The sequence below is a fragment of the Dendropsophus ebraccatus genome, chromosome 4, assembly GCF_027789765.1.
Source record: "Dendropsophus ebraccatus isolate aDenEbr1 chromosome 4, aDenEbr1.pat, whole genome shotgun sequence".
NCBI classification, from domain to species: domain Eukaryota; kingdom Metazoa; phylum Chordata; class Amphibia; order Anura; family Hylidae; genus Dendropsophus; species Dendropsophus ebraccatus.
Genome location: NC_091457.1, coordinates 81,338,745 through 81,349,080, shown reverse-complemented (window position 1 = coordinate 81,349,080; position 10,336 = coordinate 81,338,745). Strand labels below are relative to the sequence as shown.

At 42.2% G+C, this 10,336-nt stretch overlaps 1 long non-coding RNA gene across 1 annotated transcript in view; it reads left to right on the top strand.

Annotated features, from left to right (window-relative positions):
• The first annotated feature begins 5,062 nt into the window (after positions 1–5,062).
• Positions 5,063–10,336, top strand: part of LOC138789754 (uncharacterized) — a 29,397-nt gene continuing 24,123 nt past the window's right edge. The window contains exon 1 of the long non-coding RNA XR_011362787.1: positions 5,063–5,142. This is a non-coding gene — a long non-coding RNA (uncharacterized lncRNA). The remainder of the gene's footprint in view (positions 5,143–10,336) is intronic.

Sequence of the window (10,336 nt, the reverse complement as noted above, 5' to 3'; positions counted from 1 at the left end):
CAAGTCATGAAGATCAAATTGGTTTCCCTATCATTCCTGGATAGAGTAACTAAACATTTTAGAGCATTGCCCCCTTACAATCCTCCAAATACATGTAAGTCCTTGAATCATCATCTACTGTAAATGCTTTCCAGCTGCTTCTTTAAAAACTTGGTGACAAGCAAAATAGTCACCAGGATAGCTTTCATTTTGCCAGGGTATGTAGATACAGAGCTAGGGTTTATGAACATTATTGCAACCTGTAGTTGCAGTTTAAAGTACTCACTAAGGCCCCATTCACACGTCCGTGTCAGTTTTTACTGTCAGGAAATCCTGATCAGGAGGCCTTAAATGTCATCAGGAAAGTATCAGGATTTCCTGACAGTAATCCGTTTTTACCTTCAGGAAACCATCAGGAAACCATCAGGAAAAACCTTCAGGATTTCCTGATCAGAAGAAAAATAGGACACGGTCAGAGATGTATTTCTGCAAACTGGATGGTCATAGCTTGCAGAAGTACAACTTCCATCATGCCCGGATGACAGGTCATGATGGAAGTTGTACTTCTGCAGTCTGTGGTCACCCAGGTTGCAGGACATGATGGGAGTTGTACTTCTGCAACCTGGATGACCACAGGCTGCAGAAGTACAACTCCCATCATGGCCTGTCAGCAGGGGCATGATGGGAGTTGTACTTCTGCAACCTGGATGGCCACAGGCTGCAGGAGTTGTACTTCTGCAACCTGGATGACCACAGGCTGCAGGAGTACAACTCCCATCATGGCCTGTCAGGAGGGGCATGGTGGGAGTTGTACTTCTGAAACCTGGATGACCACAGGCTGCAGAAGTACAACTCCCATCATAGCTTGTCATCAGGGGCATGATAGGAGTTGTACTTCTGCAACCTGGATGACCACAGGCTGCAGGAGTACAACTTTTATCATGGCCTGTCAGGAGGGGCATGGTGGGAGTTGTACTTCTAAAACCTGGATAACCACAGGCTGCAGAAGTACAACTCCCATCATGGCCTGTCAGCAGGGGCATGATGGGAGTTGTACTTCTGCAACCTGGATGGCCACAGGCTGCAGGACTTGTACTTCTGCAACCTGGATGACCACAGGCTGCAGGAGTACAACTCCCATCATGGCCTGTCAGTAGGGGCATGGTGGGAGTTGTACTTCTGCAACCTGGATGACCACAGGCTGCAGAAGTACAACTCCCATCATAGCTTGTCAGCAGGGGCATGGTGGGAGTTGTACTTCTGCAACCTGGATGGCCATAGACTTCTATGGGGGCGTCCGGGCTGGATTTCCGGACGAAAATAGGACCGGTTCTAAAAAATCCGGTCCTATTTTCCGGAACGGACACCCTTCCGGAAAATTCCGGAAGGGTGTCCGTGTCATACGAATGTTTATGCGTCCGGAAATCAGTCCGGGTGGTTTTTCCGGACGTGTGAAGGGGGCCTAACACATAAGAATACTATTGTAGTACTATACATCATTTACTAGTGAAAATAGGTCATTTTTAATAATTTGCTTCTATTTTCTGATTGTAATTTTTTTATCATTATTTCATTTCTATTTTATTTTTGGGACAGTCATCCTGCCTGAGCTTTTTTATCAGCATTTACATATATGCTTTATAGCAAGCCCCATGGACATAGGCACATTAGACTGGTCTATTCAGAGTATTTGGAGAATTTTATAGGCATGATTTGTTGCCTATGCAAAAGTCATTCAATATGGGGAGGAGACTGTGAACGGTGCTAAATGTTCTGATATCTATATACTCATGTCACCTTTCACTTTACATCTATTTATGATAAAGAAGACACTGCTAGAAAGTGATCTGTACTGAACTGGATCTCTCAGCTTAGACCTAATGATGAGAATGGAAACTGCAAGATTTCAGGATTATTTTATAATACATGGAGTAAAATGAAGAATTTAAAAAACTAAACGCAAAAAATGTTTACCACAAAACTTTTAAGGTTTTGGTTCACTGTCGGGTCAGCTGGTACAATGGTATAGTAGCTGAGTGGGTCTAGGGACATTTGGGTACTTGTCACGGTAGCCTGGAGTCGTATAGGAACCACCCCGGATACTTTGGGGCCCCGTCTGTAGAGGAAGGTTTAAGTGTAGGTGTGCATAGGTGCGGCACAAGAGGCAGAGGCTGAGGCAGAGATAATGTGAGAGGAGAGAGAGGGGGTACCTGAAGGGCTTTGTCCAAATAGATGTGTACTCTGCTTGGAACAGTTTGAGCTAAAGAAAAAGATAAAGAGAACATTTGTACAGCAGTGAGCTACTCATTCGGCAAGGTAGTACAAGCCCCAGGCCTAGTAATCTTGGCTCAGCAGACTCCCAAGACTTCCCAGTCTTCTTGCGATGCGCAGTAAAATACCTAGACTTTAAGTAACTTTGTTCCACTGGGGTTAGGTCCTGTGACAGCTAGGTTACTGCCCTGTACGTTTTAGAGAGGTCCCTGGCGTGGAAAAGGTAATCCTTCTGTGGCTGCTCTCTCTCTTTGTACTTTCTAGCACTGCATAGTTGCTTTGGCTTTCATAAAAAGAATCAGTAGCTTGCTTGCTGGTGTCCCTGTCATGGGACCCGACCTAAACTAGACCCTGGCTTAACTTCAGCAAAGACTTAGTTTTTGTTGCTTCCTCACACAATGACTAGTACCAATTACCTATAAACCTGTTACATTAATATCGCCCGATTAATGCCATAAAAAAATTAAAAACTTTTTTTGTTAATCCCGTCCCCCAAAAAATTTAGAAAAAAGCGTCACATGTACCCAAAAGGTGTACCACTAAAAACCACTAACTCCATTGGCAAAAAAATGTAAATACTACAGGTCTTACAATATGCAAGACACAAAAAGTTTTTAGAGTATAAATGCCATAAATTATAACAAAAGCTATATAAAATGGATATCACTGTAATCGTACCGCCCTGACGAATAGGGATAACATGTACGTACATGTACGTACATCCTCATAACAAAATTTAAATAAATAAAGATCATGGTGTCACATGTCCCCCAGTATGGTACCGATGGAAACGTCAACTTGTCTTGCTAAAATATTTTGGCACCCCAAGGCCTCCATGGCATGATATAACAGCTATAAAAAACCTGAAATAAAAAAAAGACCCCAAAAATACACAAGGCTTCTGTCATGTGTGAGGCCTGTGGTTGAGTCAGTTGACAAACTGCGGCCACATATAGGGGATTTCTAGAAACATTGAAACATGTATTTCTCAGTTAATATTTACTGTGTTAGAGGAAAAAATGGATTAAAATGGAATATCTGCCGAAAAAATTTAAATTTTTAATTTCCCCTCCAACGAAACACCTAAAGGGTTCATACGCTTATGAAATGTTACTTTGAATACTTTGAGGGGTGCAGGGTTTTTTTTTTTTTTACAGTGGAGGGATTTATGGGGGTAACTAACATACAGGCCACACAAATCCATTTCAGAATTGAACTGGTCCCTAATAAAATCAGAATTTGACAGAAAATTTGAAAAATTGCTGCAAAATTTTGAAGCCCTCTAACATCCTAACAAGTAAAAGGACATTCACCAAATGACGTCACCATAAAGTAGACATGTTGTAGATGTTGCAGTAATAATTATTTTATGTGACATAACTACTTTTCTCAGAAAAAGAGAATTTTGAGAATATAAAGGATTGTAAATTTTTCTAATTTTTGCGCAAATGTTGTAGTTTTTTTTTTACAAAAAACTACTGAGTGTATCAACCAAAGTATACCACAAACATAAAGAGGAACATGTCATGAAAAAACATTCTCAGAATAACCGCGATAATTAAAAGCATCACAGAGTTATCACTACATAGAGAGAGACAGGTCAGATTTGAAAAATAGGCCCTGGGCATTAAGACCAAAACAGGCTGCGGAGGCAAGGGGTTAATAATAATTTCTAGCACTAATAGAAGTAACATTATAATAAATATAGATGTCTTCAGAAGGTCCCTGGCTACCAGGATAAACAATGTCAATGCTCCTGCACTTGAGTCAAGGGAAAGGGGGGTTGGATCACAGACGTGACAGGACTAGATTTACTTTGTAACTGGGATAATCGATAGCAAAATTTAAGGGGGGGGGGGGGTAGCGTCTAGGCTTCTTGAGTTGGAGGGGCGCCAACCCCCGATCACTCGGTGTATTATGCCTGATGCATATCTATAAGTTTATTTAAATCTTTGATGGCTGCCATTTTCATTTTCATAGAATTTTCCCTATTTATCCAACATGGCTATGTGTCTAACTTTTCAGCTACTAATGACACCAATAACAGGCAATTTATCTGCTGCAGAAAGACCTTGAAGAGGCTTTTCATAGTGACTGCATATAAATAATGTGAACTGATTGGGTGTCTGTCTCTCCATAATACACTAATGTAGTGAATGCAGATTATGAATACATGACTGTCAGAAAATTCAGTTATTGATTACTTAAGAAAATGCACAAAGTAACACAAAGTAAATACAACATTTCATACAACATAATAACACAAATATCCCTATTAAGAATAAGCCATTTTCCTGTCAAGTTGTTGCTAGGCAACGACCAATACAACCACCGTAGTGTTCCCATACAAGTTGTCAGTCAGTTTTCCCATGCTCCTGCATGGCAGATGTCTCTAGCTGTACAGTAGGTGATTTTTAAAATTTTGTGTGTTCACACGTACAGGATCTGCAGCAGATTTGATGTTGCAGCTTCAAATCTGTACCATCAAATCTACTTTAGATCCTGTATGCGAGAACGCACTCTAATACAGTTTCCGAGACTATGCCAACCTTTGTGGTCCAGTGAAAACTGGATTGTGTGGAGTCAGTGGCGTAGCTATAGTGGTCGGACTAGGCCCCCCTTGTCACCTCATTGTCCCTTGCCACTTACCACCTCACTCACACCCCCAGGCCTCGTTCCGCGCCACTGCCCTTCCCTCATCTCCCCTCACCTATCAGCCTGCCAACCTGCCTACCTGAGTAACCCAGGAGTGATTCAGAGGCCAGGGATGGGACGTGAACCCTCCATTCAGCAGGCGCAGTGATGTGAGATCATCGTGCCTGCTGGAGGATCCATCTCCGCGGCTCAGGCTGGAGGCCAGAAGAGAGAAGACCAGCTCCCTGCCCGGATTAGGTGAGTATAACATTGTTCTTCTTGTTTTTTTGTGTTGTGGCAATGCAGGGGGGGGGGGGGCATTATTACTATGAGGACACAGCACAGGTGGAATTGTTATTATGGGGACACAGCACGGGGGGCATTATTACTATGGGGGCAAAGCACAGGGGGTATTATTACTATGGGACACAGCACAGGGGATATTATTACTATAGGGACACAGCATGGGGGCATTGGTACTATGGAAACACAGGGGGCTTATTACTATGGGGACACAGCACAGGAGGCATTATTACTATGGGAGAACAGCACAATTCAATTAATTGCCCAGCCCTACTTCCTGGTAGTGACCTTTGGAATGGTGACTGGTGTGAGCAACCCTAACATTTATAATTTAGATTCTTGGAGGTGGCTTTCATCACATGCAGTCACTGCACACTCAACCCCTTGGCACATGCATGCACACTGTAAATATATGCAGTAAGCAATAGATGAGGCTGCAGCCATAAAGTTAGATAAATGTCTATACGTTGGGGCCCAGTTGCCTCAGATGTTGGCGCGCTTCATAAATCTTTGATCAGAAAAAAACTTGCAGACTGAATAATCCATGAGGTAACAACTCTTGTGAACAAAACAGATTCCAACAGAGATCTAAGCTGTGAGCTATTTGTCACTGTCCAACCACAGCTTTACCAGCCAGGAAATAAAGGATTACTCACACTTTTGCTGCTGACCTACACACCAGGTTTCCAAATTGGAGCAACAGCATTTAGAAAGGATTTCATAGAGGGAGAGAGAGGCAGGATACTCTTGACTGGACACACAGGAGATAGTTATGTCTGAACTCAGCTCTTCCTGTCAGAGCTACCAAGTCCCTCTCTTTGACGCAGGGGCGTAACTAGAAATAGCTGGGCCACATAGAAAACTTTTGATTGCCCCCCTTTCTGACTGACATCTAGGCCGTCAAGTGTAGTCATAACTGCAAGAGCTGGTCAGGAGTGCTTGCAATTAAAGAGAAATTTGCAGCTCCCGGGAGGCTCTTTCGGCCACCTGGTTCTGCATATGATGACAGCTCAGGAGACCCAGTGTATTGCAGGAGTGGGCAATGGGGCCCCTGATGCAACGGGCCCCATAGCAACTGCTATGGCTGCTACAGTGGTAGTTACACCCCTGCTTTGATGACCTCTGCTATAGATACAGCACTGGCCAGCACAGGTGGGGGTCTCCTCTCCTCTGATAATGCTGACTACCTGGCTTCTCTCCTCTTTCTCTTTCTTCACCAGCCATTCCCATCACCAGCCAGCCACAACCGCTCTCCACGCCGATCTGCCCAGAATTGACATGTCGCGCACAAGCCCTCCCATTCAAACTGATAAAAGGCAGAATTCCGTAGTGTGAACAGGGCTGAAAACTGCAGTTAAGGCTGCTAGTGTTATCGAAAGAACTTGAACCCATCTTGAATGGGTTGACAGGGTTAGGGGGAAAATGCCCATGGGTATTCTCTGAAGTTGCAGCTCAGTTCTATTGAAATTAATAAGGTTGAGCCGCAATACCACACAAAACCTGCAGAGAGGATTGACTGCCTTCTTGGAAAAAGTAACCGTGTTTGTGCCATCATGTAAATCCTTATTATCCACACTTTTTTCTCATGAGTTGTGAAACTGGGGTTTTGCTTCACCGGAGGCCTAGCAAAAATAAGCATAAAATTATTGGACAAAAAAAAAATGAAGGTAATCTAAGCAGTGACACCATAGTCTTTGGTCTTTTTCTTGGCATTACAACTCAGTCTGATTTACTTGAATACGGACATTGAGAAAACCAGTTCATCACTGATTCAGATATTCTGTTATTGAGCAGGACAGTTCAGTGTGGCATCATGTCAAAAAATACATTAATGGGTCTTGTGAAATGCTGTTTATGTGCTCTGGACAACTGTTCCCTCTCCATTGGACTGAACACAGAGCAAACAGTCATGTTTTTCCTACCTGAATGGATCTGAGGCTAAATTGTTCCCCTGAATTTTGCTAATCTGCATCTGGCAAATTAGCAGTTTATGGACAGATCCAAACCATTGGCTGCAATCTGTCCACTACAAATCATTCTGGATGCCTTACTGTAATCCAACTACAAACAACCTTCTTTGTAATATATAGTAATGGTCTCCAACTGTTGAGAAGCGACAACTGCTTGTGCCTGACCTGCTAAAACTCAGCTCCAAAGCTATGACCAGGACCAGATTAACATTACAGGTCCTTGACCTCCAGTTTCAGGCCCCGTTATCCTGTCATAAAATTCGAATTGATTTACTGTTTTAATATAGAAAAGGGGACCACACAGGTACAAAAGTCTGCAAGGGCCCATAATTAGATCCCATTTCTTTTTTTTCTTTTTTTTTTTTGGCGATAATAAGAAAGGGGGAGGGGTCTGTCTATATGTTAAATTCTGCCTTAAGCCCATTTTGCGGAAGGATATAAATGATGATAATGTGGAATCTCTTTGGGTAGAAATAAGGGAAGGGACGAAGAATAATAAAATTATTATAGGAATGAGTTATAAATCTCCAAGTGTAGTGGAAGAATCAGAAAATCTCCTTATAAGACAAATAGATACGGCAGCGAAGCAGGGTGACGTCATTATTATGGGGGACTTTTAACTACCCAAATATAAACTGAAAAGTAGAAACCTGCAGCTCCAGGAAGGGAAGCGTGTTTTTGGAAATAGTAAAAGATAATTACCTTTCCCAACTAGTACAGGAACCAACAAGAGGGGGGAGGGAATATGGGAATGAAAGTAGTAGAAATATGAGAAATCCAATGTGGTTAACTTCAGCTGTAAGGGGTGCTATAAATGATAAGAAACAAGCATTCAGACTACTAAAACAAGAAGGTAGTGGGGAAGCATTGAGCAACTATAGACAGAAGAATAAAATGGGTAAACAAATAAAAGAAGCAAAAATAGCAACAGAAAGAAAGATAGCCACAGAAAGTAAAACGAATCCCAAAATGTTCTTCACCTATATAAACAACAAAAGACTTAAAACCGAAAATGTTGGTCCCCTCAAAAATAATCTGGGTGTAATGGTGGAGGGAGAAGAGGAAAAGGCCAATCTAAACAGGAGTATCTTAATGAAAATAATCTTATGACGCAGCACCAGCATGGATTTATGAGGGATCGGTCTTGTCAGAATTTGATACTGTGCCACATGAAAGGTTGGTCTACAAAATGAGGATGCTGGGACTTAGGGAAAACGTATGCAAATGGGTAAGTAACTGGTTGTGTGATAGAAAACAGAGGGTGGTCATTGATGGAACATATTCAGATTGGGTTTTAGTTACTAGTGGGGTACTACAGGGGTCAGTGTTGGGTCCACTTCTTTTTAATATTTGTATTAATGACCTTGTAGAGGGGCTACAGAGTAGAATCTCCATTTTTGCAGATGATACTAAACTGGGTAGAGTAATCAGCACAGAGTTTAATATCATATTACAGAGGGATGTGGAGAAGCTAGAGGCTTGAGCAGTGAAATGGCAAATGAAGTTTAATGTGGATAAATGTAAGGTTATGCACTTGGGCCGTAGAAATAATAAGTACAGTTATGTGCTAAATAATAAAACAATGGGTAAAACTACTTCCGAAAAGGACCTGGGGGTATTGGTGGACAGTAAACTCAACTTTAGTGATCAGTGCCAGGCAGCAGCTGCCAAGGCTAATAAAATAATGGGATGCATCAAAAGAGGCATAGATGCTAAAGATGAGAACATAGTTTTGCCTCTTTATAAATCACTGGTCAGACCACACATGGAATACTGTGTACAGTTTTGGGCACCGGTATATAAGAAGGACACAGCTGAATTGGAGTGGGTGCAGAGGAGGGCAACAAAGGTCATTAAGGGAATGGGTGGGTTACAGTACCAGGACAGATTATCAAGCTTGGGGTTATTTACGCTAGAAAAAAAGACGTCTTAGGAGCGATCTGATCACAATGAAAAATATATGAAAGGACAGTACAGGAATCTTTCTAGTGGTCTTTTTACTCCTAGGTCTGTAACCATGACAAGAGGGCATCCTCTTTGTCTAGAGGAAAGAAGATTTCATCATCAGCATCAACGCGGGTTCTTTACTATACGAGCGGTAAGACTGTGGAACTCTCTGCCACATGATGTTGTCATGGCCGATTCATTAAATAAGTTTAAGGGAGGCCTGGATGCTTTTCTTGAACAATATAATATTACAAGTTATGGGCATTAGATTTCCGGTGATACGTTGATCCAGGGATTGTTCTGGTTGCCATTGGAGTCGGGAGGTAGTTTTCTCCCTGTGATGGGGCAATTGTCTTCTTTCGACCTTATTTACTATGTTACTATGTAACATGTGAGGCAATAGATGGGGAAGGGGGGGGGGCTTAAGCGTTTGCAGCGTGGCCCAGGAATTTTTAGCTATGCCCCTGGCGTAATAAAAGATTTCTCAGATGGCTTGCCCTGGAGCTTGGCACCACCAGAATGTATACTGTATGTATATCACTATTATGTAAGCACTATACAACACAATCGTCAGTTTACTTTATGTATATAGATGATATTTGGTTACTGTATGCTGGTATTTGCACTCTGGTGTTTGGGTATTTGGGTACCCTGGTGTTTCCCTATTTATGTTCCAATACTCGCAACCGAGTGGGACTTAAGGGGCTATTTATCAGGGTGGTGTGGTGCTCTCCCTATCATGGAGGCACCCCGTGGCAACAGGCTAGAGATATCTGGCTATCCCGTGTTTTGAGACTCGCAACCGAGGCTCCACGGACTCCTCTTCTGCATATTTAAATTTTGGGGGGCATCAGTGGAGACTCTTGATTGAGTACTTCATTGGAATTTTTTTCGCTGTTCTCCTTGAGTTCAGTGATAATTGTGTTTTGTTACTTTATTTTATGCCAAAGTTTTATATGGTTATTTCTTTACTATATACTGTAACAGCATACAATAAAGGAATGCCAATAGAATTTATTGCTTAGGGTACCATTTTACATAAGGCGGGTCCTTGTATGAAGTGTCAAAGGTTTTTTAAGTGATAGTTACCATTTATTTAATAGGGAAACAGTGAAGTGAATATTGTCGGCACTTTCAGATACGATTTTGTGTGATAGCACTTGGGGACTTAGCCAACAATGCATGTTCCCAGAGAGATTGCCAACAGAAGACTTGGAAGACATGTGTCTTGT